Genomic DNA, 18,695 nt, shown 5'->3' on the forward strand with positions numbered 1-18,695 from the left:
CTCCTCGCCTGGGAACTTCTATATGCCATGGGCCTTTAAAAAAAAAAAAAAAAAAAAAAAGGAGTTACTATTTTTCCAAAACACTGAGAAGTGTTTTATATGTTAGCTTTTGTGCAGAATCTGAAGAAAACAGTTTCCACATTTGGGTAGCTTACAAGTACTATTGTGTCCTAAATGCACTGCCGTAGAGTATGTTTATCATGTTACTAATATAGGAATCTTCAATATTACCTTGGAAAAATTACTCAAAATTAAATATCTAATGGATATTAAATCTCATGTAAATAGAATTTACCTGGAGAAATATGATAATATCTGGTTAGCACTGTCTGTGAAATTAACATTAGAGAGATTAACAAGATACTTTCTAGACATCATTATCAATAAGAATGAGGAATTAGACAAATTAAATGAAATCCCTTCTGTTTTAAAGTTCCAGGAAGCAGAAACAAACACAAAGATTTCTTGTACAATCTTACTTAAATGTACAATGATCATCAGATTTCTTTTACTGTAATTTTCTAAGATTATCTGCAACTTTCATCCATTCTGCAAAAGTTAGCACTGTTGATTCTTTATAAATGGTACTGTTAAACTCTGGACTTTAAATTTCTTTTATTCACCTCTAGTCGTAGGGTCACAGCTCTTATCATGAAAAGTCCTTGAAAAAGTTATTATGCATTTTGATCCCTTGACTTCATATATTAAAATGCAAGAAGACTAACATATTTCAAAATTTATATGTGCATCTGAAGCCTTCTTTATCACCATTCATCTTTTCTTCTGTCTAATAACAAAAGCTTATTATATTCACAAAGACAAAGGCTTCGAGTAAACTAGCCCATCAAGGTGGTTTTGAAATTCTGTATTATGGCCACAGCAAGTTAACTGAATAAATCTTCTGAAAAAACTTTCCTCTTTCTTTCACATATGTGTCATCTTTCCTAGATGACTCAAGACTAAATAGTCTGTTCTTTATTTAATCTAAATGAATGTAGTGTGGAGTAAACTAGGCCTAATTCTTGGATGCTCAATTAAGAAAGAAATTCCATTTCTAAAATATACAACTGTCTTAGAGAAATACTGATTTTGCATAGGACTGACAATGGAATCCTCTGACCACCTTCTGCTAAGTGATATAAAATATGGAAATCCTAGTGTCTACATGTTAGAGAGGACCTTAGGGATACTCTGGGCTGAAACCATGGAGTTCTATGCAGAAGTATATGCCTCTTGTATATCTGCCTTTTATTGGTAGTGGCTGATAAACTATATGCTTATATTTAATTTTAGATGTTTCCAAGTTTTTAAAAATAAAATATTCTAAATGTAGTATGCAATTATAAATGTATTCAGATATAAGACATTTTCACTTTCATTTAATGAAGAATTCATTTCTCAGTGAGCTGATGTGCCTTTCATTTGTGGAAGCTCATCAAGGGACTGTTCCTTTCCTTGTATAATGCAGTTTACTTTGCACAACCAGACAGCTTTCACCGGCTGATTACACTAATTTCTTTTTCCTAGCTAGCCTTGGAAATCTTTGATATTGTAGAACCACACTGACTGGTGCCATGAGGGAAACTTTTGTGAATTTCTGATATAAAATGTTCTGCTTTGAATGAAAAGAATTCCCCAGAAGTGGATTTTAAATCCCTTTTGCACATATTTTGCTGGCTGTTAACTCTACATTCACCATTTTGTCTGTGAGTCTTTTATGTGATATATTTCAATAAAGGTTTTATGAGTTATTTTTAATACCTGTACCTTCATAAATTAACACACTTTCCTGATTGTTAGGGTCTGCTTTTTACTGGTTAATTTGTTAGTGTCTTATATTCATTTGTACTGATTCACTTAAATTCTTGCCCTGGTGTACTTTTTTTAACAATTATGCGTTGTAAGCTGTTATGCAAACCATACCATATTTGTTGTTGGGCACCTAATAATGGATAAAGTACATACGACTCTTCTATAGATGAGACTAAACACAAAAAAAGCAAATTTAATTGATTATGTAGACACAACTATTATAAAATGATAAATGGGTAATTCCATTTGATAAGTTCTTTTGCAAATAATGGCATGTGTTGCCTGTCATGGTTGAAGAAGACTACTGTACCTCACTGAGCAGAATAGAGTAAATATTACTGCTCTCCTTAAAAAATGGTCATTTTAGGATAGAGTTTTGCTTAAAGTATGTGAGCTGGCCTCAGGCAAATAACAATAATATCTATACTATGCTAAATAAGAAATGGAGATTTTGTGCAGTGATTTTTCACTTTGTGGATCAATTAAAGGTAACAATAAATTGTAATGCTTAGCTGCTGAAGAATGAAACCACATCAAAATAGTTAACATAGATTCTAAAATTATTGGCTACTGGCTTTAGATGAAAGTTGCTTCAACTTTAGTTCACATTAAACTAATTTCACTTTGTCAGTTTTTGTTTGTTTACTTTTCATCATTTTGGATGTTTTTATTTTCTCCAATGTGACAGTAACATCTGTCAGCATTCATATGAATACTGGATGCTCCTCTAATTTATTCTTTACTGTAAATGACATCTGAAAAAGCCACATTCTCTGCTACTATCAAAAAGTTCAATCAATGAAGAAGTTGTATTAATCTTTAATAACAGAATATTTAGTCCTTGAAACTAAAAGATATACCTAGTTGCTTTGACAGAAAACAAACTGTAAAATGTAAAAAGAAAAATAGTCTCTTTACATGACATATGCCATTTAAAAAATCCTTATTCAATTTGAACCTGTATAAACACAACTTAAAATAAATCTTTTTAACAAAATTTTTCTTTAAGAAGTTAAAATGTGCCAATTTTGCCACACAAATGAGTAAGTAGAGTGAAACCAGTAGATACCAGGTAACCCCCCTGTTTCCCAACTTGCTGTGCTATTATGTATATACATGGTAGATACCTAGTTTCAGTCGTTGTGGGTTGTAATGCTTTCTTTTGCTAAATATTCTTCATTCAAACTTGCTGGGGCTACAGTAGATAAAGAATAACTTGCCATCCTTTTTTTGTTTCATGCTTTTAAGCCTTGAACTAGAACAATAATTGTAGTAGCTCAACTGATTTATGAAAATGAGTTTTATTAAAATGAGAACTGCTTCATTTAATAATAAAAAGGGTAGAGGTAAGACACAAGTGAATTTCATATGTAAATGACTTTAACCAGCTGAATTGAAATATGTTTAAATTATCTTTCACTTATAATTATTGTGTTACCAATAAATTGGACTCATAAACTTGAATACAGTATGAGACTTTACAAGAAATAATGCCTCATAAGCATGAGCGTTGTATTATTATTTATATAATTTTAAGCATACGTCACCATCACTACTACTCCTTAAATTGTAGAGAACCAAATTCGGCAGAATTGTATAAATAAACACACAATTTTGTGTCCATTATTATTTAGGCAATTTTTTTAGGATAATAGATTTTAGAAGAGGGTGTGAGATGTCTACTTTCTGTGAACTCTGGCAAGTTACTAAATCACAATAAGCCTCAAGTTCATGTCTGTAGATCGGGATAGTAAAATGGTCCCTGCAGTTTCCTTAAGGATTAAGTGAAACAATATACAAATGACAGTATGTAAGATGCGTCACCTTCAATGAGTGTTCAATAAATAGGTATTAATGGTTCAAAATCACATGAAAAAATTGCTTATATGAAGAATGACTATATTAGACAATGATAGATATGCCAGGTAGTCCATGATTTCATAATTCCTTAATGTTTTCATTTTTAAAGCTTGAATATTTCATTATACATCAGGATTGAAGCAATAGGAAGCCAACGACAAGAGGTATAACTATAGTGCATATATAACTGTTTATGAATAATTAGGAAAAAAAAGAAACATTAAAAATTAAGTGTTGGAGTTCCCGTCATGGCGCAGTGGTTAACGAATCTGACTAGGAACCATGAGGTTACAGTTTGATCCCTGGCCTCGCTCAGTGGGTTAAGGACCCGGCGTTGCTGTGAGCTGTGGTATAGGTTGCAGACACAGCTCTGATCCCATGTTGCTCTACAGCTCCGCTTAGACCCCTACCTGGGAATCTCTATACGCTGTGGGTGCAGCCCTAGAAAAGACACAAAGACAAAAAAAAAAAAATAAATAAATAAATAAATGTTGATTTCTCTTCCTGGTAATACAATAGCTATTCTATCTATATAGACAGATATAGACAGCCTAAGACATAGATGACATTAAAAAGAAAAACAAAACAACTCTTCCCATGCACATTTTGATCTACTGAGGAGGCAAGAGGAATAAAGCCCATAAGGTTGTAAGAAACAAAGCACAGGACACAGATGAGGCTGTCCAAGATTATCTTCCAATCTCTGATAGAATAGATCTTGTTTTTAATGAGTTAACCATGGAATGAGAGAAGAAGGCTTGGATCTGAGCAAGATGAAATTCAAGATTGTAACCTTTTTTGTTTTTTTTCATAAAGCTGGAAACTCTAAAAACCTCTTACTACAGTAGATACTCTAGGAAAAAATGCCTTTGAGAATTATGTCAACTGAGAATTACTATCACAGACTTATAATGATGGAACTTTGGAACCTTTATTCATATTACTTTTAGGGCTCAAGGACATCTAAGCAAAATGTCTTATTGAAGGTGCTCCTGTATGTTAATGCCAAGGGATACTTAGCAGAATATACACTTTGTGGGCCATGGTTTAGACACAGATATTGAAAAGCCTATATGCATAAAGTTCTGAAAAATATGAGCTCACAAAGAGAAATCAGAAAACATACAAAGTAACAAGCCATAGGGAGCCAGAGTAAGCAGAAACAAGCAACAGGATCGGACCTGCATACAGATATTTGAATGACCAAAAACAATATTAAATGATTTTGTTTAATAGGCTTAAAGAAAAATTTAAAAATCATATTGGAGTTACTGCTGTGACACAGTGGGTTAAGGACCCAACATTGTTTCTGCAAAAGCTTGGATCATTGCTGAGGTATAGGTTCAGTCCTCTGCCTGGCACAGTGAATTATGAATCTGGCATTGCTGTAGCTGTGGCCGAAGGTAACAGCTGTGGCTCAGCTTCAATCCCTGGCCTGGGAATTTCCATATGCTACAAGTGAGGCCAAAAATAAAAATAAACAAAATAAAATAAAATAAAAATCATCTTACATGTGTAGTGAATACACTGTTGCTATGAGCTAAATTATGACACTTTAAAATTCATACCTGATGCCCTAGCCTCAGTACCTCCGAATGTGACTCTATTTGGAAAAGGGCCTTGAAAGAGGTAATTAAGTTAAAATGTGGCCAATAGATTGGGTCCTGATCCAGTGGGGATGTGTCCTTGTAAGGAGAGGAAATTTGGACACAAAGAGACAACAGAGATGCATGTACACAGAGAAAATACCATATGAGAACACTGCAAATAGGCAGCCATTCACTTTTGTCCCTCTCATCCACATCATCATCTTACACAGCTCTCTTCTTCCCACATTTTATTCATCATCTTTTTCCTCAGCATCCGAAGAGTCACTCTCTGCCTCCTGCTCTTCCAGCGGCTTGTCCAAGACATGGATGTGAAAGCTGTAGATGTCGCCATACTGATCTTGTTTCAGTCTCTCCAGCCATTTCTTGTCCATGACATTGTCCAGCTGAGCAGCTCTTAATGCCTTTTCCTCTCTGCTTTTTTTCCCCTTCCCACTCCACCTTCTTACTCAAAGGAACAAGTTTCCTCTGTCACTTTAGTGTAAGTTTTCGAATTCGAGTTAGATATTGGGTGACCTTGGTGAATCTCTGCTTACATTTGTGTTGAGTGAAATGGGGCCAGTAAGTTAGGTTTTTATCTGTTTGCTCCAGTGCTTTTTCATAATTTTTATGAAGCCAAACCTGCTCTCAAAAGTGCCTAGGGAAAGCTGCTCCTTCTATAACTTTTATATACAAGTAGCACTGCCCTTTCTCTTTTTTGATAGTGGTATATTGACTATTTGCCAGAGGATAGGATGACCAATTACATAGCCCAGTCAGGCTATATTTATTTCTGCAAATACTCTGAATCTTGGTTCTTATTTTGAAGGAACAAACTTGGTTGTTTCCTAGTGTATTCCAGATAACATCATCTGACTGTATGGTGTCAGCGGTTCAGGGGACAGAGCCTGGCTAGGTCAGGGGAGCACCCATACTTCCTCTGGAGAATCACTTATATTGCATTTTTTGAAAAGTAAATCGAGCACAGACATTAAGAAGAACATTGAAGCACCTTGGTAGGAAAACAATGTAAAATATAGTATAAAATGTCATGGGGCATTCATACTAAAAATATGCTTGTATTATGAATATAGTAAGGCTTTATTATGTCTAGTACTTGAAGACATTAGTACTTACAGACATTATTTCTCAGAGTGTTATATTTCCTCATTAGATTCATCTGAAGCTCTTAGGAAACCTGAATGTTCTCTCCTTTACATAAGCAATTAAAAATATAAAATGTATTGGGTTAATAAAACATTATTTTTTAAGTATTCAATTATAAATCTGAGTACATGTATAAGAGCAATGTTTCTGAATGAATACTCAGCTGGAACTAATTTACTTCTTCAAAGATCCCCTGAGATCTGAGCAATGGACTAAACCCTTTTGAACTACCTTTGAATGCTGTAATTATATTGAACTTTGTCTGAAAGTAACAAATACCTAGAAAAAAACCCAAAGTTCCAGAACACACAGAGTGAGTGAATTTGTTAACTCTACAGATTGAATTTGAATTCTGTCCATTCTTCCAAAATTCACAAAGTATAGAAACTCTGATATCAAACTGGGATAACTTATAGGAACATATTAAAATTCTCTAAACAAAATTAAGTACTTGGAAACCAAACTCTGAAGTTGCTAGTGCAGATTGACCAACAAGTTCTGTAAATGAGGAATTTACAAAATATATATTCCTTTATAGGATGTGATTCCTTCTTTAGTAGAGAAGGTTACGGGGAAACCAAGAAATTTGCCAGTTTCAAAACTGATAATTTCTGTAGAGTCTTAATGTGGCAAAGATTTAAACTATGGAAGCAAGGGCCTGGGAACATTTTGTATGGAAATTGGCTTGTTATAAGTTGATCTTCTAAATGTAACCAGCTCATCACACTTACCCCTCTTTCCGTTATTTCCTTATATATCAGATACCTTTTTTGAAAAACAGTATACCAACTACATTAAAAATGACTTTATAAATAAAAAATAAAATAATCTATAATATTATTATTCAATAAGATTATTTTTATTTATAGTTTTTCTTATATCAGTGGAAAAATATACTTTAGTCAATATTACTGAAAATATGATTTTATGTGCTAAAAATTATAATGCTATAACTTTCACATAATTCCTAGTAATGTTTGTTGCCACATCTTATTTTTTCACATGTTATTGTATTATGACATATTTTGGTATGTATACATAAGATACAATAATGTATAACAATGAAAAAATAATTATAAAAGAAAAATATTCCCTCATTTTTAGATATTTAACATGTAATTATTTGTTTTTCTAGTTTAGGTTCTGGCATAGTAAATATATTTTTTGAAGAAATATTTTCTTCTATCACATTTTTCCCTTGGGATTTTTAGTGTAAATATCACTTTTGGGGTACTTCGTATATTTTTTTCCCCAAAGAAATACGCCAAAATTATAAACTTCTGGAAAAATAAAACAACATCTGTCATTAATTGAGCACATAATAATGTACCCACCACTGTGCAAGGGTCAACATTCACCAATTCAGATGAGGTTCTTGCTCTTATGTTGTTTACATTCCAGTGTTGGAGACAGACCATAAACTATAAGTTTTTCCAGATAAGCAAAAGACCTATGAAGGCAATTAAATAAACTAATGAAACAAAGTATGTTTGAAAGGGGGTAAGAACAGCAAATTTAGTTGGAGAAAACTATGGAGGGACTTTCTGAGTGAGATGTGGATAACGGGGAGGAGACAGCAGGTCCCAGGAAGAACATTCCAAGGAGAGAGAAGAGTGAGAACAAAGACACCCCAGAGACAGATCTCTCTCATTTGAGGAATAGAAAGACCAGGGGTGGTGAAATCAGGTAAGAGATTAGAGATATCATAAAGGGCCAGAACATGGAAGGCATTGCTAGTCATGTAGTTGTCATTAGAGGATTTAATAGGGAAGTGACATGACCATAATTTATATTCTATAAAGTTCATTCTGGCTATTGTCTGGGCAATAGGTATTTGCAGATATGAAAAACAAACAAATAAAACAAACAAACAAAAACAACCAGGGAGCCCAGATCAGAGTCATCAAAGTATTCATGTGAGAGAGAAGGGTGACTTGAACTGGGACATGGAGAGCAGAGAGAGAGAGAAGTGAGTGGAGTGGGGTTACACTTGCAGATAAAGTCGACTGGGCCCAGTGATAAACTAGAGTTGATGTATGAAAGAGAAAATGCTAAAGTAATTAGGAATCCACTTGGTCACTCTCAAGAACTCAAAGGTATTTCACCAATCAGTAAGAAATTATATTAATTAAAAGAGAAAGAAAGAAAAAGCCCAAAACTCCAAAGCAAAGATTATCCATATTCTGTACTTATTTTAAAAGTTAAAGAAAGAAGCAAAACATGTATTTTTCAAAATCATCTACTGCCTTGAAGCAGCAGTAAAGAACAACTTTATTCTGCGGTACGATATAAAGGGACATTGAAACCTGACTAAATCCTCTTTAGTATCCATTAAAGACTTATTGATTGTGATTCAGACTTACCCAAGGTGATAGAGCAATGCCTCTCAATACCTCTTCTACCCTCTGTCAACAATTTGAAATGTTGTCAGCCAGTTAGAAAGGTAAGAGTTTAGAACTTTTATTAGGCTCCCTCAGGAAAAGATATACTTAACACTGTGTGTCTGTGTACAAGCACATGTACACATGTGTTTGCATAAACATATGCATAGGTATATGTATATACATAACGTGAACCTTTTCAACTGTAATTGCTATTTAAAGTTCACTCCATCACTTGGAGATTAAGTATTACGGAGAATGGAGCTATGACTGTAAGAAATGAGAATTTATTGTCAAACATTTCCAGAGGAAATTCATTAAAATGGGTTGTTTAATTACATTGAGTTTATTATCTAGGAGTTTTAGTGCCCAATAGCTATTGTCCATCAAGCCAAACTAGGTTCCAAAGAAGAAATGCAAGAGATGAGGTCATGGAAATACAGATATTCTTTATTAGCTTAGTGGATTTTGTCTAAAAAGTGCAGCTTCATCTTTTATTGAACTAAACTAGGTTATTTTTTAAAATTTATTTATTTTTTTAATTTTTTATTACTCAAATGAATTTATCACATCTGTGGTTGTATAATGATCATAACAATCTGATTTCACAGGATTTCCATCCCACAACTCAAGCACATCCCCCCACCCCACAAACTGTCTCCTCTGGAGACCATAAGTTTTTCAATGTCTGTGAGTCAGCATCTGTTCTGCAAAGTTCAGTCTGTCTTTTTTTCAGATTCCACATGTCAGTGAAAGCATTTGATGTTGGTGTCTCATTGTATGGCTGACTTCACTTAGCATGGTAATTTCTAGGTCCATCTATGTTGCTAAAAATGCTGGTATTTCGTTTAAACCAGGTTATTTGATAATATAAAGGATCTTCTTCTTTCATTATGGATATGTCTATATACTATGTGAAAAGCAGTCTTAGTATTTTTCTCTAAAGCCTGTACTCTAATCTTGGACCTTTGCCTCTAGTTTGCCTATCTACACTGAAGAAATTACTCATACTTCTCCTGATAACATTATTAAAGCATGAGCTATCAGAGACATTCAGGTGTCTTTTTTTCTCTTTCAGAAGAAAACAAATAGTAGAAACCACTGCAGTTATCTTACTTCATTAACATCAGTGTTAGAGCAATGAGCAGGCTAATGGCAAAAAAAAAAAAAAAAAGCAAACTTTCTTTATTATCAAGAGGAGAATCCAAATCTTTATAACATCATAAATCAATAATTGAAACTACTCATTTCCAAATATGTTATACCTAAAATACAGGCCTTTTATTTATAAAGATCATCTCCTTTGTCAAAAAAATGTGATGCTGTTTTATCTGCCCACCCTTCCCCTGGAAGGAACAATAATTTGATGCTTATGTTACTGTTCAAATTACTTATTCAGTTTTTATGGAATGCTTTGATGTTCCAAATAAAGCTCATCATTCTGTAGATCAAAGAGGACGATGCCTTTCACCAAAGAAGTACAATGCACCAATTAGCATTTCATCTATGAGAATTAAATATATATATTTTTTTCCTTCAGTAAGTCTGTTGGTGCCTATGATATACCCAGAATATGTGAAGGGCTAAGTAGGCATGTTTCTCGTGACAGGTGAATAGACCTGAGAAAGGTAAAACGTGCTGAGAACAAAAGTGCTAAAATTTTATCATTATAATAAAAATGCTTTGTATCATAAATAATACTAGTAGCTATTATTAAACAGCTGTTTTATTCCATAGTTTCTTCATCTTGAAAATATAGACCAAGTTAAGATGTTAAAATGGTTAAGCAAATTATAGAGGGAGCTCTTCTGTTTCTTCCATAACTGGAACTGGAAATCTAAGTCTAAAAGATTAGATTCCAGCTTGGAAAAGGAGCACAGCTGCTATTCATGACTTGAATTTGTCTAGAAAGAATGTCAGCAGGATGCTCTGAAGTGCTTCAGCAACATTTCCTAAGTAGGAAGATTCTGGCTGTGTTTGCTTGCAGGAACTGTATGCACAATCCACAAAGCTGAGTTTCCCTCCCCAGACACTTGGAGTCAGCTGAAGCCTCCCACTATCTTTGACTGAGTTCTGATGGAAATTTCCTTCTCGTGGATTTATGATCTGCCTTGTTGTTCAAGTCATGATCTGAGTCTTAACCTCAGTTCTACTGTCCACTGGGGAACGTCATCCCTTTGGGATACAAGAATGTCTAATACTTACTATGGCCCATGTTCTCCCATGTTGTCTTTAAAAGGTGCTACACTGCTTACCCCCCCACCCAGACCACCACTACCCAAATAATTGTCACATGGCACACACCCCTAGTTCCTTTCTTGGATCTATCACACCCTTTAATGCTACGTGAAAATGTCTTCTGGATTCATGAAGACTTATTTGTTGTGTGACATAGATCTCAAAAGGATTTTAGTTTGATTCCTTCATACTTTAAAAAGAGGAAGAGGACTTAGGTGAAATTTCTGTGATCATATTTTAGAGTGGCAGTATATTAGTTAACTATTGCTACAAAACAAATGACTGCAGCACTCAGTTGCTTAAAATAATAAATACTTATTGTGTCACATTTTCTATGCATCCGAAATTCCACGGTTGATTTGTTGGATGATTTTGGCTCAGGTTCTCTCATAATGTTGCAGAAAACTTCTTGGGCTAGGCTGCTGTCGTCTGAAGACTTGACTGAGACTTCATGATTTGATTTCAGAATGGTCCAGTGGTTGGCAAGAAGCCTCAGTTCCTTGCTGGCTGTTGGCAAGAAGGCTCAGTTCTTTATCATATGGATCTCTCCTTAAGGCTGCTGGAGGGTCCTCATGACCAGATCATCCAGAGCAAGTGATCTAAGAAAGAGAACAGGAAAAGGCAATGTCTTCATGATCTCATATCAGAAGTCTTACACACAGTCACCTCTGCCATGTTCTCTCGTCATTAGAAACAAGTCATCAAGGTAAAGGGCATCAAGCTGCACCTTTAGAAGAGAGGTGTGTTAAATAATGTGTGGACCTATTTCAAAAGCTCTACATGATAGGAAGAACTAGCTCTCCTTCAGAACTGGCTGTGTAATATGCTTGCAACCTAGAGGAGCTCCTTCTCTCTCTAAGTATTCAAAGTGGAATGTTTACACATCATGACAGAAAATTTAAATGCATGAGGTTTATAAATATTTGAATTTAATAGAATCAGTGCACAAGATTCTATACAGAAATAGTCAAGCACATTATAGTTTATTGTGTACTATTTCCAACACCAATGATATGTAGTTCAAAAGGCACTTAACTTAGTGTCAAAGGCAGAAATTTAAATATATGCAGTCTTTTTCATAGTTGGGAGACCTTAGGCAAGTTACATAATCACTTTGCATGTCAGTTGCTTCATTTACTTAAATGAATTCTCACAATAACTCTGTGAGGTGTGTATTATTAGCCCCATTTTATAGAAGACAATATTGAAGCTCAGCAGTATTGCAGCTAGAAAGTGGCAGAGTCAATATTATGACGCCAGTTTTGTTGATTGATGCCCACACTGCTTTGCTCTCTTCTGTATCTTCTGGGGAAGAGAGAAAAAAATGTATAAATTAGTCAATGATGTTGGAGGTATGAAAGTGTTTAGTATTTTATTTTTAATAAAGTTAGCATCCATACAAAAAACAGTCTCATAAATTCAAGTAATTCCTATTGAAAAACTAATTATATGCTTATATTAATCAACAGAATTTTAAATATCAGCAATTTCCAAAGTTGTTCTTTAACTTAAAACTGAGTTAGGGTAAGCAATCAAATAGACTATTTTCTGACCCACAGTATCACCTTGCTCTGTAATTTCTTATCAGTGGCTGAGATAGTATTGAGAGTACTGATTTATGGCTTAATTCTAGTGACACTCCCAAGCAAATGTCAGATCAGTGGTGCTCTTGGATAGTTTAGGTATTCCTTCTTTCTTCAAAATCCAGGCTCATGAACCATCTTGATTATGCTATAGATAGAAAAGGGGATATAGGAAAGGTCACCTTTATATATAGATTCCTACATTTGTTCATTGTATACTGCTCTAGATCAGGTGTTGAATATTATAGTTGAATTGCCTTAAATGAAGCTATTCAAATCAAGACATATTCTAAAAGCTTAGATGGATGCTTGATAATTTAAAAAATATTAATTCTGCTTTGAACACTGTAGGTTTATGGAAAAAAAAGTTGAATTTATTGAATATTTAAGCTACTAAATTTTCTTAAACTCTTATGCATCCAGATTGGAAGTGTCAGTTGTAGAATTAAATGCTATTCCTAGAAGGGGCATTGACCAGATAAAGCACAAAGATGGATGCCGTTACCATGAATGCTGGCCTGTTTCCTACAGGCTGCATCTAGCTTCTGTTGGAGTTTAGCAAGTTACAAAACTATTGAGTATGTAATCTGATGGTAATTTATCACATGATAACATACTGAGGCTGAAAAAGTGATCAATTTTTAAGTTCTCTGTTAATATGTAAGAAGGAGGTTGTACACTGGGTAAGTATGAATCAAAAGGTAATAAATGTCCCAGAAGATTTTAACAAATGTAAATTGCTGTATAAATATTAAATAAATTACACAATATTTTTAGGCTCTGAAACATCGAATCACTTTGCAAAGGACTAAATGTCAAATAAATAATGCATGTTTATACATATTTCTTCTATGGACCATTATTACAACTCTGGCAACACTGTTTGCTTTAAAATTTTTATATCCAGCATATATTCAATTTTGGCACTTAACACATATGGCCTGATTTTGTTTCAAGGGCTAACCTTCATTTCTCCAGGGAACAATTTGAAGCTTGAAGCTTGTAAAAATTGGTCACCTTCCCTGTGCGGAGGTTGCTAAAAGAAGTTGAGGAATGGGGAAGACTGTATTAGAGGATAAGGGTCTTGGGAAAATAGCTCCCCTTAAAAATTGTGTGTAGAAGGAATTTTGTTGAAGTGAATCTCAAAGGCAGCTCCTTTGATGGAGTTCCCTTGTGTCTCAGTGGATTAAGTATCTGGCATTGTCACTGTAGCAGCTCAATTGCTGATGTGGTGTGGGTTTGAACCCTAGCCCAGGAACTTCCACATGCCACAGATGTGGCCAAAAAAAAAAAAAAAGGTAGCCTTCAAAATTAAAAATTCATATATTGACAGTCTATGCTCTGAGGGAGATATGTGGAAGCTAAAAGACTGGGTGAGACTGATAACAATACAAGGATTATACCAGTAATAGTTATTATTATTATTGTCACTGATTTTTTTTGTGTGTACTTAGATTGTGGCAGGTCCTTAGAATAAATTATTTCATTTTTAAACATCACTTCTAGTGAGGTAGATTTCTACCCTCCTGTTTATGGATGAGGAGTTTGTCACTCCTCATCCTCCTGTTTATGGATGAGGAGTTTGATCTCACACTGTGAGATCACTGACTGACTACAATTACATAGCAATTGAATACCAGTGGCTTTACGTAAACCCAGGATAGTCCTATACTAAAGACAGCACACAGACATACCACCCTCTCGCTGTCTGCATCTGTGCCATGCCCTTTGAGACAACCTGAATCCTTTTCAGTATCAGGTCTTGAATGTCTTCCCCTAGTGCACCCACTGGAATACACAAGAAGGTAATCTCACCTGCAGCGTCCCTGATGGGCCCAGCATGGCTATTGGTCATTCAGATATGTTGGGATTCCTTCTTCTCTAGCAACATACTGTTCGCTCAGCCAGAAAGTGTTGCAAGGCTGGGATTGAGTGGAGTGTTTGTTTCAGTTGCTTCTTGCTAGTGTTTAGAATGAACAGACCTCAGAGAGCAGGGGGCTTCAGAATGAGAAAGGTCTTGAGAGAAGGACATATTATCAGGAATGTGATTTTCAGTAGGCAAGAGGAAAGAATTCAGATTGGAAGGTAAAATGAATTTCATGAGGGGGGATTGTCTGCACATTTTTAAAATTTGTCAAAGGAAATCATTAAGGATGTTCATGGGGATGCACTGCGTTTCTGACCGGGATCTGTGCTAGAATTCCAGAGCATTATCTCAGCACCTAAAAGCACTAGCAAGGCGAGACAGATCAGAGGAGGAGACTAAGTCAAAGAGTGCTTTATTATTAAAGCTTTGGTCCACAGAGGAAATTTCTTATGAGAAGAAATTATGTGAAGAGTTCAGTAAGGAATAATTGAAGAGGTCAGTTTCTAGATTTAGAGTATAGAGTCAGAAAAATTGACTTGATCCCAGCTGTCCATCTGCTGCCTCTGGCTGACTTTTATAGAATTGACAAGGGGAAGCTCTTCATCCACAGCTGGAGACTAGAAGGGAACCAAGTGATTTAGCTTTAGTGTTACAGGCATCAGAGCAAGGCAGTTATGCCATTAAACTTCGTATGATAAATGAACTCAATTTCTTGTTTTGGCATTCAATAATCTGCAGATGCAAGCTCTTTGTCAATAATATATCTGAAATTTATGAACATTGTTTACAATTTTTATTCCTAAGTGGTAAATGTTTAGATATCTGAATTTAAAAACCTATTTGTAAATCTCACATGTAAAATCTAAAATAAAATGATTATTTCTATCACATATCCTTTATTGTCAGGTTTTTGTCTTTGATTTTAAACCATAATGTCTGTTTCTGTTTTGTCTTTGCCTACTATATTCCCTTGATTACATAATTAATGGGAATTAGTAAAAGCTGATATGTGAATGTTAATAAAGTGACAATAGCTGTCGTTTGAGGATTTGATGAGACTAAGTGTGATGAAAAGTACCTCGTATGAATTACCCTCCTTTAGTCCCACAACCACCTATCTGGATAGTTGGCTTTCTTAGTCCCTAGAGAGATTCAGTTAACTTGTTGTCTTTGGTTATAAGTAAGAAGAAAGCATACTGAGGTGCAGACTGAGGCTTTCTAACACAAAAGGGTCATTCTTAACTGCTTGCAATATTATAAAATGTAAATACACACCCTACCAATGTAAAGTTCCTCACTGCCTTCCATTTCATTATGATTGCAAACGTCAAATTTTCCCTGCAGAGAGAGGGAAGATCGTTTGATTGCCAAGCTGTCTTGTCCTACGTACTCGTTAAGAAAGTCTAAAGTATAGCTAAAATATTCCCATTGTCTCAAGGAAAAAAGAGATAATTCGTGGGTTTCAAATTCACTATTTTTTATTTTGACATTTTGGATAAAAGTGTCTTACATTTTTACAATTTCAATTTGTTTGTTCTTTTTTTACTTTTAAAAAACATACCAGAAATATTCGAAGATTTGAAAAATTTACTACAAGGTAGCTACAAGGAAGAACAAGATAGCTGAAAAATTTTCTCTATCTAGAGAAGGAAATCTTAGAACGTCAGCCTAAAAAGAAAGTAACTAAACAGGAAGATAAGCCTACCATATATATATAGTCCTATTTTTTCCCAAGTTTTCTCTCAAAAAGAGAATGAGAACATCATTAAATTCATCTGAGGTTCTTTGGGGTTCTCTTTCCTACCCTTACCTAAAGATTTACATTTCCATATTAGTTTACTATTAACCGTTGCTGCTGTAATAACTTACTGCCAATAAAGTGACACTAAACAATTATGCATTTATCCTCCCATAGTTCTGGCTTGCAGAAGTTCATCAACTTCAAGGGCATTGGCAGTTCTAGTTCCCCTTGGAGCCTCTAGGAGAAAATACATCCCTTGCCCTTTCTAGCTGCCTACAGCTCTTAGCTTGTGTCTTTCCCCTACGTCACTCCAACCTCTTGCTTCCCTTCCTTTTGTCACATCTTCTACTACTACTCTTATCCCCCTGCCTCTTTTAAGAGACCTCACAATTACTTTGAATCTACCATAAGATAATCTCTCATCTCAAGATCCATAAATTAGTTTCTGTAAAGTTTCTTTGCAATAACATATTCACAGGTTCTGGGGATTAGGATGTGTTCATCTTGCAGTGGGATGGGGAGGTGAGCATTATTCAGCCTATCCTAATCTTCTGTGAACTTGATGCTCAATCTTATTCTAGCTATGCTTCATGGATTTCACAAATATTGATGTTTAAAGTTTGTTCATTTTCCTACTGTAGTCCCCTTTGGACCTCCAGATACAACACTGCTGTGAATGAGTGAGAGGAATTGTTGTGACAAGAATCCTTTGGTAAAAGGTCAACACTAATTCTATAAACCAATGTGTTATCTCAGTTCTTTTTTAACAATCAAAATATGCCCATAAAATAAGACATAGGCCTGCATGCATTCTCTCATTAGAAGTTGATTGTTTCTGTAGCTTGCTAACTCCTCTACATTTTCCAAATTCATACAAACATGTATGCTAACTAAACCAGGTAGCAAATAAGCAGATAAAAGTGAGAATTAACCTTAATTAAAAACCTAAGGACAGACATTGAATTCTGTAACCAAATATTTTTGCATGCATATGTCATGTACTGATTTTATTTCTAAAGAGGCATCAGTGCCATTTGTTTTTCACTGTTTTCTATGCTTTTCATTTACCGTATTCATATATATATGAATATATATATATATATATATATATAGTCTATGAGAAGTATGGATGTTTATACTCTTTTTTGTGTATTGGTTGTTTAAAACATATTTTAACACAGGAAACATTTGTTGATTACTTGTAGAGCTATGCTTTCTTGAAACAATATGAAATAATATATATCTGAGTACATTCTGAGGGAAGTTGTTACAGACTGCCTGTATGCATAAGGCTGTACAGAAGACATTGGGAGAAGAGAGTCTTCAAAAATAAGTGGAAGCTTGTCACATACACCCCTAAAACTAAGTGCCTCAAGGTACTTAGACAAGATCATGAATCAAGAGTGAAAGAATAAGAAATGGGGGGGAGGAGATAAGAGGATGGAGCAAAATTGGGATTGGATGACTCTGTTCTGAAGTAGATCATTGCAATAACATTAAAACTTTTAGAGCTCACCTCTAAGCACATATTAACAATAGAGATTGCTCCTCCCCTGGGGACACCATTGTTGAATAGCAGGAAAGTCAAAAAGAGTCCTTAAACCTCATCCAACAAGCACTATTTGATGGTTGGCTATCCTTTGCCTAAAAAGTTATCATTCAGTGTGAATTATTTTCAATGCACTAAAAGCCAAAGGAGGAATAAATGCAGAGTGGTAAACCATGTTTTATCAAAAAAATGAGTCATAGTTTTAAGTCAAAGAAAGGAATATCAAAATTCAGATAAAGTCATCACTGATACTGTATTGGGGATAGTTTTTCCTATTAAAGAAGTTCACACAATTCTCAAGTTTAAGAGTCAGGAATCTATACAGGAAGAAGAGCAGAAAGAGGTAGGGATGATGGGAAGTCCTGTAATCCCAATTGACTGGGAGAACTAAATTCCATCACTTCCATCTTCTGTTTTAAAGTAATATGTATTGCCATCACTATGTAAGCTAAGCAATACCATATGTCAATCTGTAACAAACAACACAATATGATGTGTGTATTATCCAATCTAGCCATGCTTTAGTCCATTATCTTGCTACATTGAGACATGAGCTACTTGAAATGGGTAACTACTGCAATTCTAACACAACTCATAAGGAAAGCTCCTCTTAAGAAACCCTTTCCCAACAAAGGTTTTTTTTATGCTTGAGTTGACTGCCTACATGTAAGCTGATTAAACAATTTGGGTCTTCCAGGAAATTTATAATTTCCTGCAAGATTTTATTCAACAATTCACAAGATTAATGGCCTGAATTTACATGCTAGGCTCTACCAAGTTGAATACACCATTTTCCTTACATGGTAAGCCTGTATTCTTGTTGGCAGAATAAATTTTGGGGGGAGGGGAAAAATAATTTTTTTTTTTTTGGCTGTGTTAGCAGCATGCGCGAGTTCCTGGGCCAACGGGGA

General features: G+C 34.8%; 1 long non-coding RNA gene and 1 pseudogene across 5 annotated transcripts in view; one reads left to right on the forward strand and one right to left on the reverse strand.

Moving 5' to 3' along the window:
- Positions 1-18,695, forward strand: part of LOC110261728 (uncharacterized) — a 222,793-nt gene that overhangs the window by 193,553 nt on the left and 10,545 nt on the right. For 3 of the 5 annotated variants that reach the window (XR_014811492.1, XR_014811495.1, XR_014811497.1), the window contains one exon: positions 11,511-13,468. The exons of 1 other annotated variant lie outside the window; for it this stretch is intronic. This is a non-coding gene — a long non-coding RNA (uncharacterized LOC110261728). Of the gene's footprint in view, positions 1-11,510; positions 15,387-18,695 lie in introns of those variants that run through there. One more of the 5 variants, XR_014811493.1, reaches the window with a different exon arrangement.
- Positions 5,510-6,401, reverse strand: LOC100524506 (protein MAK16 homolog pseudogene; annotated as a pseudogene).

This window comes from Sus scrofa, chromosome 7 (assembly GCF_054392235.1).
Source record: "Sus scrofa isolate SSC_HxYL_T2T_F1_AM1 chromosome 7, Sscrofa_HxYL_maternal_Yorkshire_Landrace_v2.0, whole genome shotgun sequence".
In the NCBI taxonomy this organism is placed as follows: Eukaryota; Metazoa; Chordata; class Mammalia; order Artiodactyla; family Suidae; genus Sus; species Sus scrofa.